This window comes from Lissotriton vulgaris, chromosome 10, assembly GCF_964263255.1.
Source record: "Lissotriton vulgaris chromosome 10, aLisVul1.2, whole genome shotgun sequence".
Lineage (NCBI taxonomy): Eukaryota > Metazoa > Chordata > Amphibia > Caudata > Salamandridae > Lissotriton > Lissotriton vulgaris.
The window spans coordinates 234926127-234944120 of record NC_141698.1 but is presented as its reverse complement, the minus strand read 5'-3'; the positions used below and the strand labels follow the sequence as shown (position 1 = coordinate 234944120).

The window sequence follows — 17994 nt, the reverse complement described above, 5'->3', positions numbered from 1 at the left end:
CCTAATGCACCACCAGTCTACAGACTAGTGATTGACCTTCGAGAACTGAACAAATGCATAATCCCTCAATACCCAGTGGTCCCAGACATTTATTCATTCCTGACTGCAATTGATTCCGAGGCGACGTTCTTTACTGTAATTGACCTAAAGAACGCCTTCTTCAGTGTTCCAATTCACCCAGAGAGCCAATACCTCTTCGGATTCAGTTTAAATGGACAAAGCTTTAAATTTACGAGAGCTCCTCAAGGTTGTACAGAAAGTCCTAGTATTTACAGCCAAGCATTAAAGAGACAACTAGACAGTATTCACATGCCTGCCAACACTGCACTGCTCCAATATGTAGACGATATCCTGATCACAGCGCGAACAGAACCAGACTGCGAACATGCATCACTGACAGTTTTGCATTTTCTGGCAGAAAAGGGACACAAAGTGTCCCCTTCGAAGTTGCAATTCTGTGCACAGCAAGTGGTGTACCTTGGACACTTGCTGTCCAAGAGGGGTAGACAGCTGACACAAGAACGTATTCAGTTAATTGCTAACCTTTCACAGCCCAAGACACAAAAGGAAGTACGAGCCTTCATTGGCCTCACTTCTTACTGCAGACAATGGATTCCCCAGTATGCCTATCTAGCCAAACCACTCATACAGCTGACAACACAGGAGGCAGCGTCTTCGACTGTCCTCCTTTGGACACAAGAACATACCCTGGCATTTGAAGAATTGAAAAAAGCCTTATGTCAAGCACCAGATTTAGCGACTCCTTGTTACAGCAAGCCTTTTACGCTTTTTGTCACTGAACGAGATGGAACAGCATTATCTGTCCTTATACAAGATCAAGCAGGAAAACACAAGCCTTGTGCTTATTTTTCTAGTACATTGGATCCAGTGGCCCAGGCTCTGCCTGCGTGCCTGAAATCAGTTGCAGCAACAGCCCTAGCAATAAGACAGAGTGATTCCATAGTGTTAGGACACCCCTTGACAGTACAGGTTCCGCATGCAGTGGAAGTTCTCTTGAACAGGACACAGACACAGCATCTGACTGTAGCGAGACTGACAGGATATGAACTGACGTTATTTCAGCCACACATAGAGATCAGACGATGCAACATTCTTAACCCTGCTACACTCTTGCCCTCAAGCACAGTGGACACTGCACCACATGACTGTGTGGAAGTAATTAATACAGTGACGAAACCAAGACAAGACCTGACAGACATTGCACTGCCAGACCCTGACCTGACACTTTATGTAAATGGTTCATGCATGAGAACAAGCACAGGAGAGTTAGTGGCCGCATATGCCGTGACCACTGATACTGAAGTCATAGAGACACAAAGAATAGACACACTGTCAGCACAAGCAGCAGAGCTCATCGCTCTGACACAAGCCTGCATACGAGCCAAGAACTTGAAAGTGAACATATATACAGATTCTCAGTATGCCTTCGGGGTTGTTCATGACTTCGGAGTGTTATGGAAGGAGAGAGGTTTCCTGACCTCTCATGGGGCCAAAATTCAGCATGGTCCCCTTATTCAGGCTCTGTTAGAAGCAATACATTTGCCTACAGCCATAGCAATTCTGAAATGCAAAGCACACACGAAAGCTACAGACACCATTTCCCAGGGTAACGACCTGGCAGACCGAACAGCTAAACTTACAGCCCAGACACCAACAGACACGACAAAGACAGAAGTACCATCACTGACAAACAGCATGACAGTCAGGGATCCCTCACAAGATGTACTCGATATACAGACGCATGCCACTCCAGACGAAATAAAGAAATGGACTGAACAAGGAGGGGTCCAGACTGACCAGGGTTAGATGACTAAAGGCAAAGCTACATGGTTTCTCCCAGACTCTATGGTACAAGTCATCATAAACACAGCACATAGTCCAGCACACTTGGGAGAAAAGGCAATGCTAGACAGTTTACAGAATATTTGGTTTAACAAGCACCTGCGTGCAGCAGCGAAACAGAAAGTACGCACCTGTATGATCTGTTGCCAGTTCAATCCAGGCAAAGGTATTCCGGTGGAACAAGGTGGATTTCATCCTCCTGACCATCCTTTTGAAGTCCTCCAGATGGATTATATCCAGATGGACAGATGTAGAGGATACAAATATGTCCTAGTAGTTGTATGTGCACTATCTAGATGGACAGAAGCGTACCCAGTCCCAGATTATACTGCTTTGACCACCGCCAGGCAATTGGTACGAGAGTTTTTCCCACGGTACGGATTGCCCCGTGTCGTGTACTCAGATAACGGTCAGCCATTCTCCTCTGAATTAATGAAACAAGTGTCCCTTCTGTTAGGATACCAGTGGAAATTTCATTGTGTACGACACCCAGAGGCAGCTGGACTCGTCGAGCGTCATAACCAGACCCTTAAGACAAAATTAGCGAAGGTCTGTGCAGAAAAAGGCGTGGATTGGATGGTAGCCTTGCCGGTTGCCCTCTTTTACATGCGTATGGTAGCTCATTCCAGAACAGGCCTGTCCCCTTACAAAGTGGTTTTTGGTAGACCACCGAATATGTGGGGTACGCCCATGCCAAAGAAAATTACTGATGTTGACAGTAACATGCTGACAGATTACCTGGCTTCCTTGATGTCTGCACTACTCTCTTGTCGTTCACAGGTTGCCGCCGCCTTCCCCGACAACACCCAAGTCAAAGAACACACCATCGTCCCGGGGGATATGGTTTTTGTCTGAAATTTTGATCGTTCAAGCCCTCTTGAGCCCCGCTGGAGAACACCGAAGTTAGTTCTGCTTACCACGAGGACTGCCGTCAAGGTCGAGGGACGTAAAGGCTGGATCCACGCCCAGCATATTAAAAAATTCCATGGAGATACCGGAACTCTGATAAAAATTAAGGACTGCCCCGACAATAATGATTCAAAAACACCTTTGCTAGAAAAGACTCCGCAACAGGAGTATAGGTCTAAATTACGGTCTAGTAAGTCAGACAGCGTTTAATTGTTTAAGTCCACTCGGTGGTGAATCGGTTAGACAGGTTCCTGACATGTATAAGATCGTAGACCAGAATAGCAAAAAGAGCAAGATGAGAGAGAAATACTGTAAGATTTTACGCAGTAGATGTATAGTAACTCTGATTATTATGTTTCTTCTAAGTATAACGACTATATGTATCAGCTTGACACTACATGTTTTCTTTCCTCCTATTGCCTCACATATACACTCTCCCTTTAATGACACTGTAGAGCACACATTCAGTGATCTGCCACCCCATGAACTGTCATATCGACTAGCACTGCGCAACAATACCTTTATTCGAATGTTGCACCATTCTCATCAGACCAGCAATGTAACGAATTGCTGGGTATGTGGCCGACTCCCACCTTATCAGAAAACGAAGGGAGTTCTGCCCCTTTTTCCTTTTCCGTTCTCGCACAATGGTTCGTGCGGAGCATGGTTTGCTTTAATGTCATCACAAGACAGAAAGTTCACAGTTTCCCAGGGTGATTGGATCTGGGGAGATTTGAATAAAGTAATGAATAAGGCATGTTTTCCAGACGAAGACGGTCTTCCCCAGAGGAAAGGGACCGATCTAGAAAATGAAGTGTACGAGCAAGGAAATGCTTCCCTTAACTTTATGATTCTGAATGTCCAGTCCGAGAAAAATACAGGTTCACCGTTCATATCAGTCTTACCAGTAAAAGGTGAATTGTGCGTTAGAAAGAAAGGGTCAGTGCATTTGGGACACAGTGATTGTAATACTGTAGTCGAGTTCAATGATAAAGGAAAGTCTACTTTCAAAGCTTCCCGCCATTCCTATTTCATTTGCGGTCAGACAGCCTATGTACGTCTGCCCTTAGACTGGGGTGGGACGTGTTATATAGCGTTCCTGCTGCCACCCGTCTTTCTAGCCCCATCCCATTATCATCGAGATTCACGACTAGTGCATGTTAGAAACAAGAGGGAGACCGATTCCCCAGTGATTGATCAGACTGAGACAGCTTTGGAGCAATATACAGATTTCAATAAAGGATTCTTTTTTTTCATAGGTCCCGTCCAAAACAGTAAACTAATACGTAGGTTAACAAGAACTCTAGAAGCAGTAGTAAATGAGACTGCATCTGCTCTGGCGAACTTGACAGAGGAGCAGTCTGCCATGAGACTTGTTCTTCAGAACCGCCTTGTTCTTGACGTCATCCTGGCAGATAGGGGCGGGGCTTGTAGAGTGATCGGCTCCAGTTGTTGCGTGTTTATTCCTAATAACGCGCCATCCGTATATGCAGCTATAACAAGACTCCACAAGATAGCTCACGAGATACATCAAAACCCAGGCACATGGACTTGGTCCGGTTGGCTCTGGAATGTGATATCAGCATGGGGATGGAAAGTATTGTCGTTCCTAGGAATGATACTGCTCGTTATATTCAGTTGCTGTCTCTGTCTGCAATGTGGCCCGGCGATTTGCGGCTTGTGTGCCACTGCCTGTATTCCCCCCACGTATACAACAGAAGAAAGACGAACAAATGATGCTGTATGATCAGATATATGGTATCATGAATATAGATGTGTCCTAAAGGGCACAGTAGGGGACAAGGAGGGAATGAGGAAATAGAAATTTTATGTGGCCAATGTGTCCCCTGCGTGTACCCTATGTATGTCCATGTCACCATGCACTTCCCCTCTCATGCCTGTAATAATAATGCTTCTGCATTTCCGTTCAACGTTAGAATGTCAGTAACCAAGCCCTCCATGAAAAAAACGTTAATTCTGCACTGAGGCCTATGTTGCCAATGCACTTGCATGGTGCACGTTTAATAAGTCGAGATGAACCCGTTTTGTGCCTCAGCTGAATTCAGGCTCCATGCCTCCTGACACTATGAAAGCTGCAGTTTAGCTATGCATCCCTGACCTCTCACATACTGCCTGCTCAGCCGAGAGGTGCCCAGCCCGGCCTGCCAAGACAGTGTTTTGCTTACAGTTATCTGCTCCGCTCCACAGAAACACATTCCTACTTAATGAAGAAGGTAAACATAATCCGCCTGCAGAAGATAGGGCCTAGCCTTTCTGTCTCCATTCAAGTGATTTACAGAACTCGCATCCATAGAAAACCCATGGCCTCTCGCAATGCACGATGAAATATATGCACACACTGGCTCTTAGTGATGAGCCACCTTTGCTCGAGCGACCTTTAATTCAGATAATACATCCTCCAAACTCAAGATATCAGATAATACCAGAAGTGCAGGTCGTCCTGACATTCAAGGCTTCTCTACTAGCACGAAAGTCAGCTCCCCCCAGCTTCCCCAGTTACACGTCAATTCCACGTCATGACCAAGTTGCGCACATAAGTAGGGTAAAGGTTCCAGCTGCCCATGCAGACCCCCCCATGTATCCACCCACCTATGACACACCTATGACTCCTCAAGTGAACACCCACGTGTACGCCTTCTTACACGCCCTTTTTCTCGCCCATGTGCTCTTATCTCTCTCTTTCGCTTGCTTCGCCTCCTCCATGCAATGTAATGTATGTTTAAAGTGTAAATAATGTACTCTGTGAATAAAGTTCAGATGACGATCCTTCCTGATCCTTAGTGGAGACGGAACCCGATTCTCCCTTAACTCGAGTTAAGCCCTTTTGAATCGGACACCACTGACTCTGCCTCTCATTATATGCATGACCTTTTGGTTAAGTATAGAAATTCCGACAGGGTAATGTTTTTATTTACCACAGGTTTTAAAACTACAGTCGACTAAAGCAGCCAAATCAAATCAAAATAAGCTTTATTCGATTTAGGATAAAAATCATAAAGCACAATATTATCAAATATGATTATAGAAATCCAATCACATTGATATAACATGGTTAAAAGGAATATAAAGTCTTCAATTAAAAACCAAGTCCAAACCCCACATTATGTTTCTAGATCTGTTTCACATTACTGATACGTTACTAAAGAGCTGGTAAATATATCATAGCATAAACATGGTAACGTTAAAAATCATGAGTTAAAATCCAGGTTCATATTCCACATTGTTTTTCTAAATTTGATCACAAATTTCAAATATATTACTAAAGGGCTAGTAAAAATGTCATACTTTAAAAGTTGTAGCATTAAAAAAGCTAGTCGACATTGTCTCAAGCCCAGAGTCTTTAGAATGGGGAAGATCCATCTTTTTCTGGGAGCAGAATACAATTTACAAAACAAGCATTTACAATGCAATGGTCTCTGCATTGTTAAAGTTAGAGCTATTGGCATTGCTCATGACATTATTTTTATTTATGTTTTTAAAACATATAAATAAATGGCATTGTCATTTACAATGCCAATAGCTTATTCTCTCACAAATGCGAGACCTATTGCATTTGCACCCACACCCACAAAGCCACCCACACACACATACAGAGCCACCCACACAGAGCCACTCACAGTCATTCACATAGAGCCACCCCCACACACACACACACACAGAGCCACCCACACATAGAGCCACCCACACATAGAGCACCTACAAAAAAAGCTACCCACACAGAGCCACCCACACACACAGAGCCCAACACACACAGAACCCAACACACACAAAGCCCAACACACACACAGAGCCACACGCACACACACACACAGAGCAACACAAACACACACACACAGAGCTCTCACACACACACACACACACACAGACACAGCCACACAGACACACATAGAGACACACACACACACACACACACACACACACAGCCACACAGACATCCCTCAGTCTAGGTCAGCCACACGCCCATCTCTGCCCAGTAATGCCCCAGGGAACTGAGGCAAGAAAAAACGATCACAAGCAGGGAACAGAGGCAAGAAAAAATGATCACCAGCAGGGAACAAATGCAAAATCAACAGTTGATGGACAGAATGCAAAACAATGTCATACATTCACCCCAGTACAGAGATCTGGGCCTAAATCCATTGTTTTTTTTCACTCCACACCCCAGTTCAGACATGGCCATATGCAAATCAGCCTTGACCCTGTGCCTCATGGGAACATTCCAGCCCGAACTGCCAAGCCATTTCGTTCCTGGACCATAATCAAGCATCCTAGGACCGGTTTCTGGCTATCAGCCGCCTTCAACCAGGATAGCTTGACTCCAGTGGTGTGAAGAGCATGGGACTCACGTCTGAGCATGCCCATCCCATTCGGGGTGAGAAATGCAAAAACAACAGTTGATGGACAGAATGCAAAACAATGTCATACATTCACCCCAGTACAGAGATCTGGGCCTAAATCCATTGTTTTTTTGCACTCCACACCACCCCAGTTCAGACATGGCTATATGCAAATCAGCCTGGACCCTGTGCCTCATGAGAAGGGTATATGCCCAGACGTGGGTCCCTTGCACACTAAGCCACTGGAGTCAAGCTATCCTGGCTGAAGGTGGCTGATAGCCAGAAACCGGTCCTAGGATGCTTGCAAGGGTTTATTGGGTCACCCACTTCTTTTGAATATGTTTTGTTTCTTATGGCAGGTGCATGTGGCAACACGGACAACAGGATTCTGAACAATACTGATAGTAAGAGACAGGGTGGAAAGGAAAGGGCAACAGGACAGCACTGGTTGTGTTATATAATTTTTTTCTAATGGCGGTGGGGATGGGTAGTACGGACAACAGGAGGGTGAGGGGTAGGAGGGGAAGACGTAGCATGGACAAAGAGGAATGGTAGAGGAAAGAAGCAACACAGACAATGGGATGGCAGGGAAAGAAGCAACATGGATAAGGGGGTAGGAGGGGAAAGCAGCATCAAGGACAATGGGGGGTGGGAGTGAAAGAAGCAACATGGACAACGAGGTAGGAGGAGAAGCACTAATACGTATACTTAGGTCAGTACTTGGTCCATGCTCCTGCTGAAAGAAGAGGAAGTGAAGTCTTCACGCGCTGGCCAATTAGAATGCCACAAATAATAAGAGTGACAATGAAGCCAACGAATGCAAGCAATGAGCTTGCTGCAGGTCCCTTGTTATATACAATAACTCGCACATGCAAGACCTAAGAACTGGAGTGGATTTTCCTTCGTCAGTGCCTTCATGGCTAACTATTAAAGAAGCAGGCTATTGTTCAACTGTGCATCATAAAGCATCCAGCAAAAACCCTGTCTCTTACTTACGATGGATTTTTGATCAATCTGTTTTAGCAACCATGTTAGCAGCATCTTGGCAAACACTTTTGACCCCAAGTTCACAAGTGCTATGCTATCATTCATTTGTTCACCAGCTTAGTTAGGCTAGTCACCTTTTCGTATAAACGGGGAACTACATCACAAATCCAATCACCCCCTCCCCACAACCATAAAAAGAAAAGAAAAAAAAAGAATTTCAGAGTACTCCAAGTAAGTCACTGTTACTCACTCACGAGCCCAGCATTATTTTCTTAAGCCTGGAAAAGCAGAGCGACATTTGGGAATATCCAATGAAATCTAGATACGCGCATTGTCCCTTGACATAGCTGTAAGCAGCTGGTTATGCCATTATGATCTTTTCAGTGGGAGGCCAGTGTGATATTGAAAAGATTAATAAGACGTTGTTGGCCTGTGCTGTCAGGTTCCACCGTGCACAGGGTTTCACAGCCTCCCCATGATTGCAGTTCACATACAGAGGCTGGTTTGAAACACTGTGAAATAATATGAATGCTCTTTCTCGCCTTCCGCTTGTCCTCGGTCCTTTTGACTGCTCTTAGTCGTGGCCCTTGGTGGGTTTTTGGGTGTTGCCACGCTGCAGCATTTGGCAGCAATTCAAAGGATTTCTGTGTGAAGCTCTGTGAAATCCACATTCGGTAGCCGAAATAATACACGTTGTGCTTGCAATGCACCGGCATTGGCAGTGCCAGACACATGAGGCGTGACAGCATCTCTACCACCTCCCCCTAGCAACCCACTATCTTTGGGCCATGGCATATATAGGAAGTTATTTAAAGCCATAGAAAGAAAACAAAAGAAAAAATACAAAAGAAAAGAAATAACATCACGGACAACGGGAGGGCGGGCGGAGAAGGCATGGACAACGGGAGGGAGGATGATAGAGGTGGGCAGAGAGACAGCACAGACGACGGAAGGGAGGGCACGTGGGTGGGGAAGGCACAGACAATGGGAGGGAGAATGAGGGGGTATTTTGAAGGCACAGAGTTGAAGCGCCACGAACGATGCGCAGCCTCACCGGAAGTCAGTCAAAGTCGCCTTTGACGGGGGCGGGGCCTCGTCCGGACCGGAAGAGGAGGCAGGCGGAGTGAAAGCGTCTCGCGGCCCGGGGCTCCTGTGAGCGGTGGAGAGCTCCAGCCGCCAGAAGGAGGTTGCGCAAGTGTTGCACATGCCCGGTGCCTGCCGCGTGCGGAGAACGGAGTCCCCCAAAATTGGCCCGGTAAGTTGAAAAGGGCTGGGGGTCTCTGTGCACTCGTGTGTGTGTACGCATGTGTGCGACGGCGGGGGGGGCTGGGTGCACTCGTGTGTGTGTGCACGCGTGTGTGCGGGGGGTGTGTGTCTCTGTATGTATGTGCGTGCGTGCATGGGCACTTGTGTGTGTGTCTGTGTGTATGCGCATGCGTGTGTGGTGTTTCGAGCTTCCCAGAAGACAGCGACTGGTCACAGCACACGTTCGCGTGCGCGTGGCAGTTTCAAATCGCCTCCAAGGTGATGCGCGCGGCCAGGATTGTCTCCTGGAAAGCAGACACGGCAACAAAAGGTTCTCGGCGAGAACGCGCTTCCGCGCGCTTAGCCGAGACCTAAAAAAGTGTGTTCAATGTAGACTGTTGAAACAAATCATCGCATGGGCATAATCTGAGATATTTAGACCAGTCATTCATGACAGGAAAGCTAGTAAATCTGTGGAAAATTCTGAGACGAACACAAGTTAACAGCATCCTGTAAAAGTCCCCGGTTACATACCTACGGTATGGTTGGATCCCAAAGCATGACATAACAGTTGGTTTTCCAGAACAGTGAAAGTAACAATTTAATTTAAGAGTCAGATTGAGACTTGATACGTTAAGCATTCAACCTTTAGTGTTTTTCTCGGGATTAGTATGATACTATCCGGTTTGGTGAAATATTCTAGATGACCAATATCTGCCATAAATCTTTTGATGTATTTAACGAGGAAATACATGGCCACCTGTCAAGCTTTAGGCAGTAAGTTATAATATCCCGATTAAGACTGGTATGTTATGTTAGCTATCATTTGTAGCGCGCACGTATACCTGGAAGTGCCCCAGCGCGAAAGCCTATACAGGAGAAAGCAGATGTGAAAAAAGCGGCCAACAAATTAATCAAAAAGCAAGGTTTTTAGCTGCTTCTTGAACAGCCTAAGATCGTGATTATTCCTGAGCTCAAAAGGTAAACTGTTCCAAGCCCTGGCCACCCTAACAGAGAGGGAGTTCCCTCCCATTCTGGCAAGGCGGTAGCGTGGAATGGCAACAAGGCATTGTCCCGTGGACCGGAGGTGTCTAGATGACACAAAGAAATTAAAACGCCTCCTGAGGTACAGGGGTCCAGACGTGTAGAGGGCACCATGAGCAATGGTTAATGCCTTAAATAAAATGCGCCGGTCCACAGGCAGCCAGTGAAATCGTGAAGACACTGCTTGATTCTGGAACTCCCCGGAACACCTAGTAGCATTCTAGCGGACGCATTCTGAATAGTCTGCAGCTTTTTTATCTGGTAGCGGGGAAGGCCAATATAGAGCGAATTGGCAGAATAAAGCCACAACAGAATGAGAGCCAATATTTTGTGCCATAAGATTGGCTGGATTTTAATTAGCGGTACAAAAGGGGGTGGTGATGGACGGAGCATCGGAACCAATCAAACACTCACACCCAGTCAAAAGATCTGGGTTTAATCCATCACCGTTCTTTAGCCCACTCCGCCACCCCAGTTCAGACATGGCTATATGCATTTCAGTCTGACCCTGTGCCTCATGGGAACAGCCCAGCCCGAATTGCCTAGCCATATTTTCCCTGGACCGGAAACAAGCTTCCGAGAACCGGTTTCTGGCATTCCAGCCGTCTTCAGCCCGGCTTACTTGAATCCAGTGGCAAAGTGAGCAAGGGACTCACGCCTGAGCATACCCTACCACACTTATGGCGGCCAAAAGCGGTACAAAAGGGGGTGGTGATGGACGGAGCATCTGAATCAATCACACACTCACACCCAGTCAAAAGATCTGGGTTTAATTTATCACCGTTCTTTAGCCCACTCTGCCACCCCAGTTCAGACATCACCACCCCGACGGCGCCGGGAAACCCTTTTTGGGTAGCTGTGCGCCATACAAATGTAAAAAATAAATAAATAAATAAATAAGACCCCCCATTGTAAGGCTCCCGATGTGGCCCACGTCTTGAAGAGGGTTGAAACGTCGACAACTGCCCAATGCCAGTCTTGCCTACAGTACTTGAATTACTGAGCTATTATATTGTTGTAAATGAATCTCAGACCCTAGTATAAATTTCCCGATTCATGCCCTTATATAGGTATACTTTATCATTCCCTTATATAGGCATAGAAATCATTACCATATTTGGCCTCAACCATACAGCCCAAATACGGCATGGATACTTCCACTAAGCTCCAAGAATTAACAACGTTTTCTTGGAAAAACCCGCCTTCAGTAGCCCGGGAATTCTCCCTGCTTGAATATTAAGTTCTCCTAGAACTCCCGGCGTTTTCCAAGAAATTAGCCTTTGAGTGACGTTATTAAGTCCAAACATGCGTCAAACTCGGCACCTTCAAAGTATAAATATGCCTTGATTTGCCTAAACAAACACACGGTGGTTTGGAGCAGATCGACTATCTACTTGCCCGACGCCCTACAGCAGCAAGTGCCGAAGGAAGCCGACCCTCCAGCAGACGCACTGCGAGACTCTCATTTCTCCTGCCAAGAAATCCAGCTCCAGTGTTTCCAGGCTACCCTTGCGGGTATCTGGGAAATCGAGTCCCGGGAACGAGATACAAGACCTCCTTCATTCTAGAACAAAGGTACAGAGCTGATTAGACCTCTTAGAGAATTATTGGAATCAGATTCCTGGCAGAGAACTCCTAGACTTAAACTTCTCCTCTTATACTCCCTCCCTCTAACCAGACTTAGGTTAGGTACACCGGGGTAGGCGTATTCTAGAAGCACCAGTTGAGTATTTTAGTCATACTTTTATCACTGTATGTATTTTATACATTTTTACGCACTTTATAGCTTAGAAACCATATCATGCTTTTACAGTACTACTTTATAATACTGTTCGTATTATATGCATTGTACTTCATAGTAAGCCTTACTATTGTAGCAGTTCATTTTCAATGCTTGAGAAAGAAGACTGTTCAATACATACCTTTTTATTAAAAACGCCTGTCTCTATTTCTCTTGCATCTCTGGTGAAATTAAGCATGCACGATTGACTGAGTGAAATAGTTATCTATTGTTTCCGCGACTCTATAGAGATTTGATTTCTTATTCTTGGGAAACAAAGTTGTCATGTTTTATGCGGTTGTCAGAAACTAATCCCTTCTTGTTTATTCGAGAAAGTTTCTAGTGACCTCTAAGCTAGCTGGCACTCACAATAAAGTCCAATATAGCCGGTAGAGACCTAGTAGACCTCAGTCCTACGTCTAAGCTACAGGATATATTATTCCAATGTGCAGAGCCTATTGGGAATATAGGAACTACACTACAATATGTTACATGCAGACTAGTACAGATTCAATGTACTTTCATTTTTAATGTGGTTTTTAATGTGTATCTTTCGGCACACGATTAATGTGCGCTTGTATTACATGTGATTTGCACTCTTTTCCATCCCACTACCCCACCAGAATCACAACCTTTCCCATCCCTACCCCTTCCCCTGGGCACTGCAACTTATAAAAATATCCGGGAAAGTATTAACTGAGCCAGAATATTCCAGGAATGGAGTTAAAATAATTAACAAGACCCCTGAAGTACTCTTATCAAAAGTTGCATTTTCCCTAAATATCTACGATGACATTCAGAATAATTTATTTGCTTCTCTGTTACCCCAAACCCTATGCTGCTGAAAAGGCGAACCGGAAGGTATGAAACTCAAATCTGCGATACGTACCCCAACTGGAGGTAATGTTTGCCAAGCCCGACAGCAAAGGCGAAGCCGACATGGTGACTGACTAGCCCAAGGGGTCGACAAACACCCACTGCCAGGGTACATATCACTTGAAGGGCCGTTTGTTTATATGCGGAGTAAGTGGAAAGGCAGCGATAGCAGCACTTCATGTGCTGATATATTAAAGTAAAGCAGTTCCCTGCTGGTTATGTGTAGCTCTAAGGTGCACCCTGCCGTACTTCATTTGTAGCAGGTGGAAGGGTCGTGGAGCTAACCGGGAGAGAGAGAGCGGAGACAGGAAAGATGTTTCCATTGTGGAAATCCACCAATCTTGACTAGCACTAAGCAGGCAAGAGTAAAAGCTGCCATCAAGAGAAGTACATCCTCTACTTACACACACCGTCGGTGCCTTCAACATCATACTTGCTCTCCGTAATTAATCATTTAGGATTGACGTTTTGGTTATTATGTTTCCACTTCCGGGTAACATGACGACCAATCCCGCGTCTGAACATTTTCTAAGAGTGTCTAGGAAGGAGAGGGTTCATAGCACGTAAGGTGGCGTAGGATTGGAGCACTGGCATCGCATCAACCAGGCTTTGTACCCTGCACGTAATTCGAAGGTGCTCATTGGCTGCAGAGTCTTTCGGTGTAGAAGTACCTTTCAGCCACTCCTCCAATTTGTGAAATCCGCTTGATTATATCTGGTCTTTTGTATTGTATACTTTAGGGATATGACTGTAACGGATGTGCCGGCCGTCTTCGCCTGTACAAGTTTTAATACAGCCACACGCAATTTTCGATGGAAAGGTTGAGGGGAGGGCAATGGGATGCTTTAAATTGGCAGTTTGGAGCATGCTCGAGTCCGGGTGGCGAGACGGTCTCTCCTGGTCACAGTTATCCGCGACGGGCATTAGGTCTGATGATAGGTCGAGTCACTAGGACCTGCATTACTGTTTGCTACTTAGTAATTCTGTGCACTATTTTTGTGTTTGTCTATGGCGATGACGACCACTCGGGGCGCAGCCAACGCCAGGAAGTCAGCGGCGTCATCTCTCCAAGGCATATCTGTACTGGGGCTTTAGCCCCTTCGCTTTCAAACTAGTGATTTCACATGAGGGTCAACAAGTATTCTGTATGACTCTCTAAACGGCTTCGATGTTCTTGTTTATTAAATTGCATATGTTATTTATCCTTTCTTTTGCAGTTATTGATAAAGTGTTTTTTTGGGTGAAATGTAATAATTATAGAGCCATGGCTGCCAAATTTTCAGTATGCTCCGCTTTTAGGTTCCATTAATCTATTTCTATTTATAAGCGAGTCCTAGAATCATTTGCTGTAAAAATATCAAATGTAACCCTTTACTATCTTGTAATAGGAAAAGTGAAGAGAGGACTCGATGCCGGTGCCTGGTACTGTGACTGACAGCAGTGTAGAATTCTATTTCAGGACAGGAGGCTCCGATTATGCTTTTTCTCATTTCTTTAATAGAAATGCCCAGCAGCCATAGAAAAAACACATAAAACCACAATACCCATAAACACCTGGGTAACAACCATAGAGTCTGCACTATATAAGGTCATGTAGATAGTCCTACCTCCTCTTTCTTTGTTGCTCCGCAGCCAGTTAAGTGCTTCTCTATTACTTACTGTGTATTTGCTGTGTTTGTTTTACTGCTTGCATAGCCGCTTTGTTAGCGCTTTGTCATATGCTTCCGCGCTCGCTCGTGCTTTCCGACGTTCTTCGTTTTTCTCAATACGGCGCTTGTACATCTGGGAGCGTGTGCCACCTCCCATTTGGTCCCGACGCCCTGTGCCCGTGTCCGCTTTCAGTGGAGTGGGAGTCGGGGGTTCTAGAGGGCTCGCGCTGCATGCGCGAGCTCCTCTCGTCATTTGGGAAGGCAGCCGGTTTCCACGCATGCGCGGTAGTGCATTTCCGGCGCTCTCTGTGAAGAAATCACAGAAGCAATATTCGAAGGACGTCCTTTGCGATTCACACGCCCACAGCCTCCCATTTAACCCCCAATTGACGCTGGTGGCTGGAAAAGGCTGCCGGGTGTATACTTTAGCATAGGCTCTGCCTAGAGTGCATTTTGTGACACGGCAAGCCCTCCCTCCACGTTTGAATTTATTTTTTGGGGCAGTTTACTGCTTTCCTTGGCTTGCTGTTGGGGTTTTTGTCACTCCCCCAGAATTTTGCCTTCGGCAATTTGCATTCCCGTCATCTTGTGGGCATATTTAAACTGCTGGTGTACAATGAGTGAATACTATTATGAAGATGACGCAGATTATGAGGAGGAGCCCTCTGAGTCTCTCGAACAGGATTTGGTGGAGGTTCTGGATAGGGGTGTGCAGCACTCCATGAATAAAGCACTGGTTCGTGCCATTACTCCTCTTAAAAGACATATGACGCAGTATGCACAACAACAGGGTTGGGTTCCTGCTTCACGAAAGTCTTCCACATCTCCAAGTAATCCCCATGTCTCAGACTTTCAACGGTTGGCAAAGTCTTTGGCTGCTGCCAAACCCAAATCCATACCCGTTGATCCTGCCAGTGATGACAATATGTCCTCATCTTCTTCAGATCCCGTCTCCCCTCCCCCCAAGAAGAAGAAATGTAAGGAACATTTTGTGGATGCTCCCACGCATCTTCCAGTGCTCACGTTAGATCCCGCAGCCATTATTCACCCCAATTCGACGGCTTGGCTTCCGTCCCCAGCGGTGGCAGAATATGTGCAACAACACATCAGTCGGCCTTTTGAGAAGGAGGTCAGTGCACGTCTCTGTTCGGAGTGCCCTCGACCCGATCTGGCAGACGACTTGGCGGACACGCCTGAGGTGGATCCTACCATGGTGACCTATCTTCGCAAGTTTGCTAAAGACCCGAAAAAGGGTCTGGACCGTTCCTGGCGTTCGTGTCAGAACAAGGTCCTTGATATGCTAGGCCCCCTGACAAAAATTTTAGATCTAGGCTTCATGGCTAAGGAATCGTCGGCGATGGTGGATCCCGATGAACTCATTGAGTGGGCTCAGAGAGCGATTTGTCAGCTTGGCAATGCTAATTGCGTTCTCTCCAGTGAGAGGCGTAGGTCCATCCTGCTGAAACTCGATCCTAAATTAGCAGAGCTTTCCACCTCGGAGTCAGGTCCTGCTGCTCAAGGTTTACTTTTTGGACAGCCGTTTTTGAAGGAACTGACTCAGTTTGTCAGTACCTTCGCGGATTGGACAAGGCCCAGGCATCACTCCGACGAGCTTTTCGTCCGGTTTTTAGCAAGGCCGGACGAAATAGGGGACGCTCGTTCGGCCGTGGTCAGCAACAACAACCCACTCAAAGAGGGTATCAGTCCCAGAGAGGAGGTCATCAAGATTCCAACTACTCCCAAAGATCCAACTTCTATCCCTCCAGGAAGGGCCGTGGACAGTACAAGAAGGGACGTTCCGGTGGTCAGTCCGGAGGATATCAAGATTCCGGAACTTCAGGTGAGCCTGATTCCTGCATGCAGTGTTGTTCTGGGGGGCAGGATACGCTTTTTCCTAGACAATTGGCGCTTGATCTCCAGCGATGCATGGGTGCTGGAGACGGTCCAAGGATACAAAATAGAGTTTTATCAACCCCAGTGTCAATCCATCCTCCATCTCCTCTTTTGTTTTTCCCAAAAAGATCAGGAGTTCATCCCAGAGGAACTCAAGTCGCTTCTCTTAAAAGGGGCGATTGTTCCAACCGTGCGTCATCCACTGGGATATGTCAGTACGGCCTTCCTTGTGGAGAAGAAGGGAGGAGGATCAAGGTTAGTTCTCAATCTGAAGGAGTTCAATGGGGGAGTGGTCTACCGTCACTTCAAGATGGAGGGTATCCATCTGTTGCGGGACCTTCTGCGCGAGAAGGATTGGATGGTTCGCCTGGACCTCAAGGACGCTTATTTGTCCGTTCCGATCTTCCGTCCGCATCGCCGATTCCTCCAGTTTCACTGGCTGGGGATTTGGTACGAGTATCAAGTTCTCCCCTTCGGCCTCTCGTCGGCACCTTGGTGCTTCACGAAGCTGTTGAGGCCGGTCGTGGAGTCTCTTCGCAGTCGTGGAGTTCGGTTGATCATTTATTTGGACGACATCCTCCTTCTGGCGAATTGTCCGGTCACACTGGTCTCTCATCTGGAGTGGACCATTGAGCTCTTGCAATCTCTCGGTTTTCTAGTGAATGCTCAAAAGTCGGTGTTGCGTCCGACTCAGGTGATCGATTTCTTGGGTTTCAAGGTCAACTCTCTCACGTGTCAACTTCTTTTACCCAATCAGAAGATTCGGTATATCAAAAGGGAATTGACTTCAGTTATTTCGAGACCGAATGTGTCATTGAGATCGTTAGCCGAGTTGTTGGTCTCTTGGCTTCTTCCCTTCTGGCGACCTTCCCTGTCCCGCTGCATTACAGAGCGTTGCAGCGCCTGAAGATTCGTCATCTCCAGAACGGCCTCAGGTATTCGGATCAAGTTCCACTCTCGGAGGACGCGAGGTCGGAGATGCAGTGGTGGCTGGATCATATGGAGGCTTGGAATGGTTGAGCCCTGTTCGGGTCCACGCCGGAGGTGGTGATCAAGTCGGATGCCAGCCGTTGGGGCTGGGGAGCCCGGTGCATTCCGGTCTCGACGGGGGGTCGGTGGTCTCCCCAAGAGCTCTCCCTCCACATCAACTGTTTGGAGCTGTTGGCGGGATCCTTCGCGATTCGTTGCCTCTCTCCCCTTCAGTCCAACTGCTGTATACTTCTCTGCATGGAGAACGTATCAGCAGTCCGTTACATCAACAAACTGGGGGGAACTCGGTCGAGGCTACTAGCGGAGATTGTCAAGGATTTTTGGCATTTTTGTCTGCAACACAAGATCACGGTTATTGCAGAATACCTTCCGGGGTGCAACAACCTCGTGGCGGATTGGA

The 17994-nt window shown here is 46.6% G+C and overlaps 1 protein-coding gene across 2 annotated transcripts in view; it reads right to left on the bottom strand.

The window, feature by feature from the left end:
* LOC147685021 (uncharacterized) overlaps window positions 1–13534 on the bottom strand; it is a 36925-nt gene extending 23391 nt beyond the window's left edge. For both annotated transcript variants that reach the window (XR_015300671.1, XM_086940919.1), the window contains exon 1: window positions 13467–13534. The gene's annotated coding sequence lies outside the window, so the exon portion shown is untranslated. The remainder of the gene's footprint in view (window positions 1–13466) is intronic.
* Between the last annotated feature and the right edge of the window lie 4460 nt (window positions 13535–17994).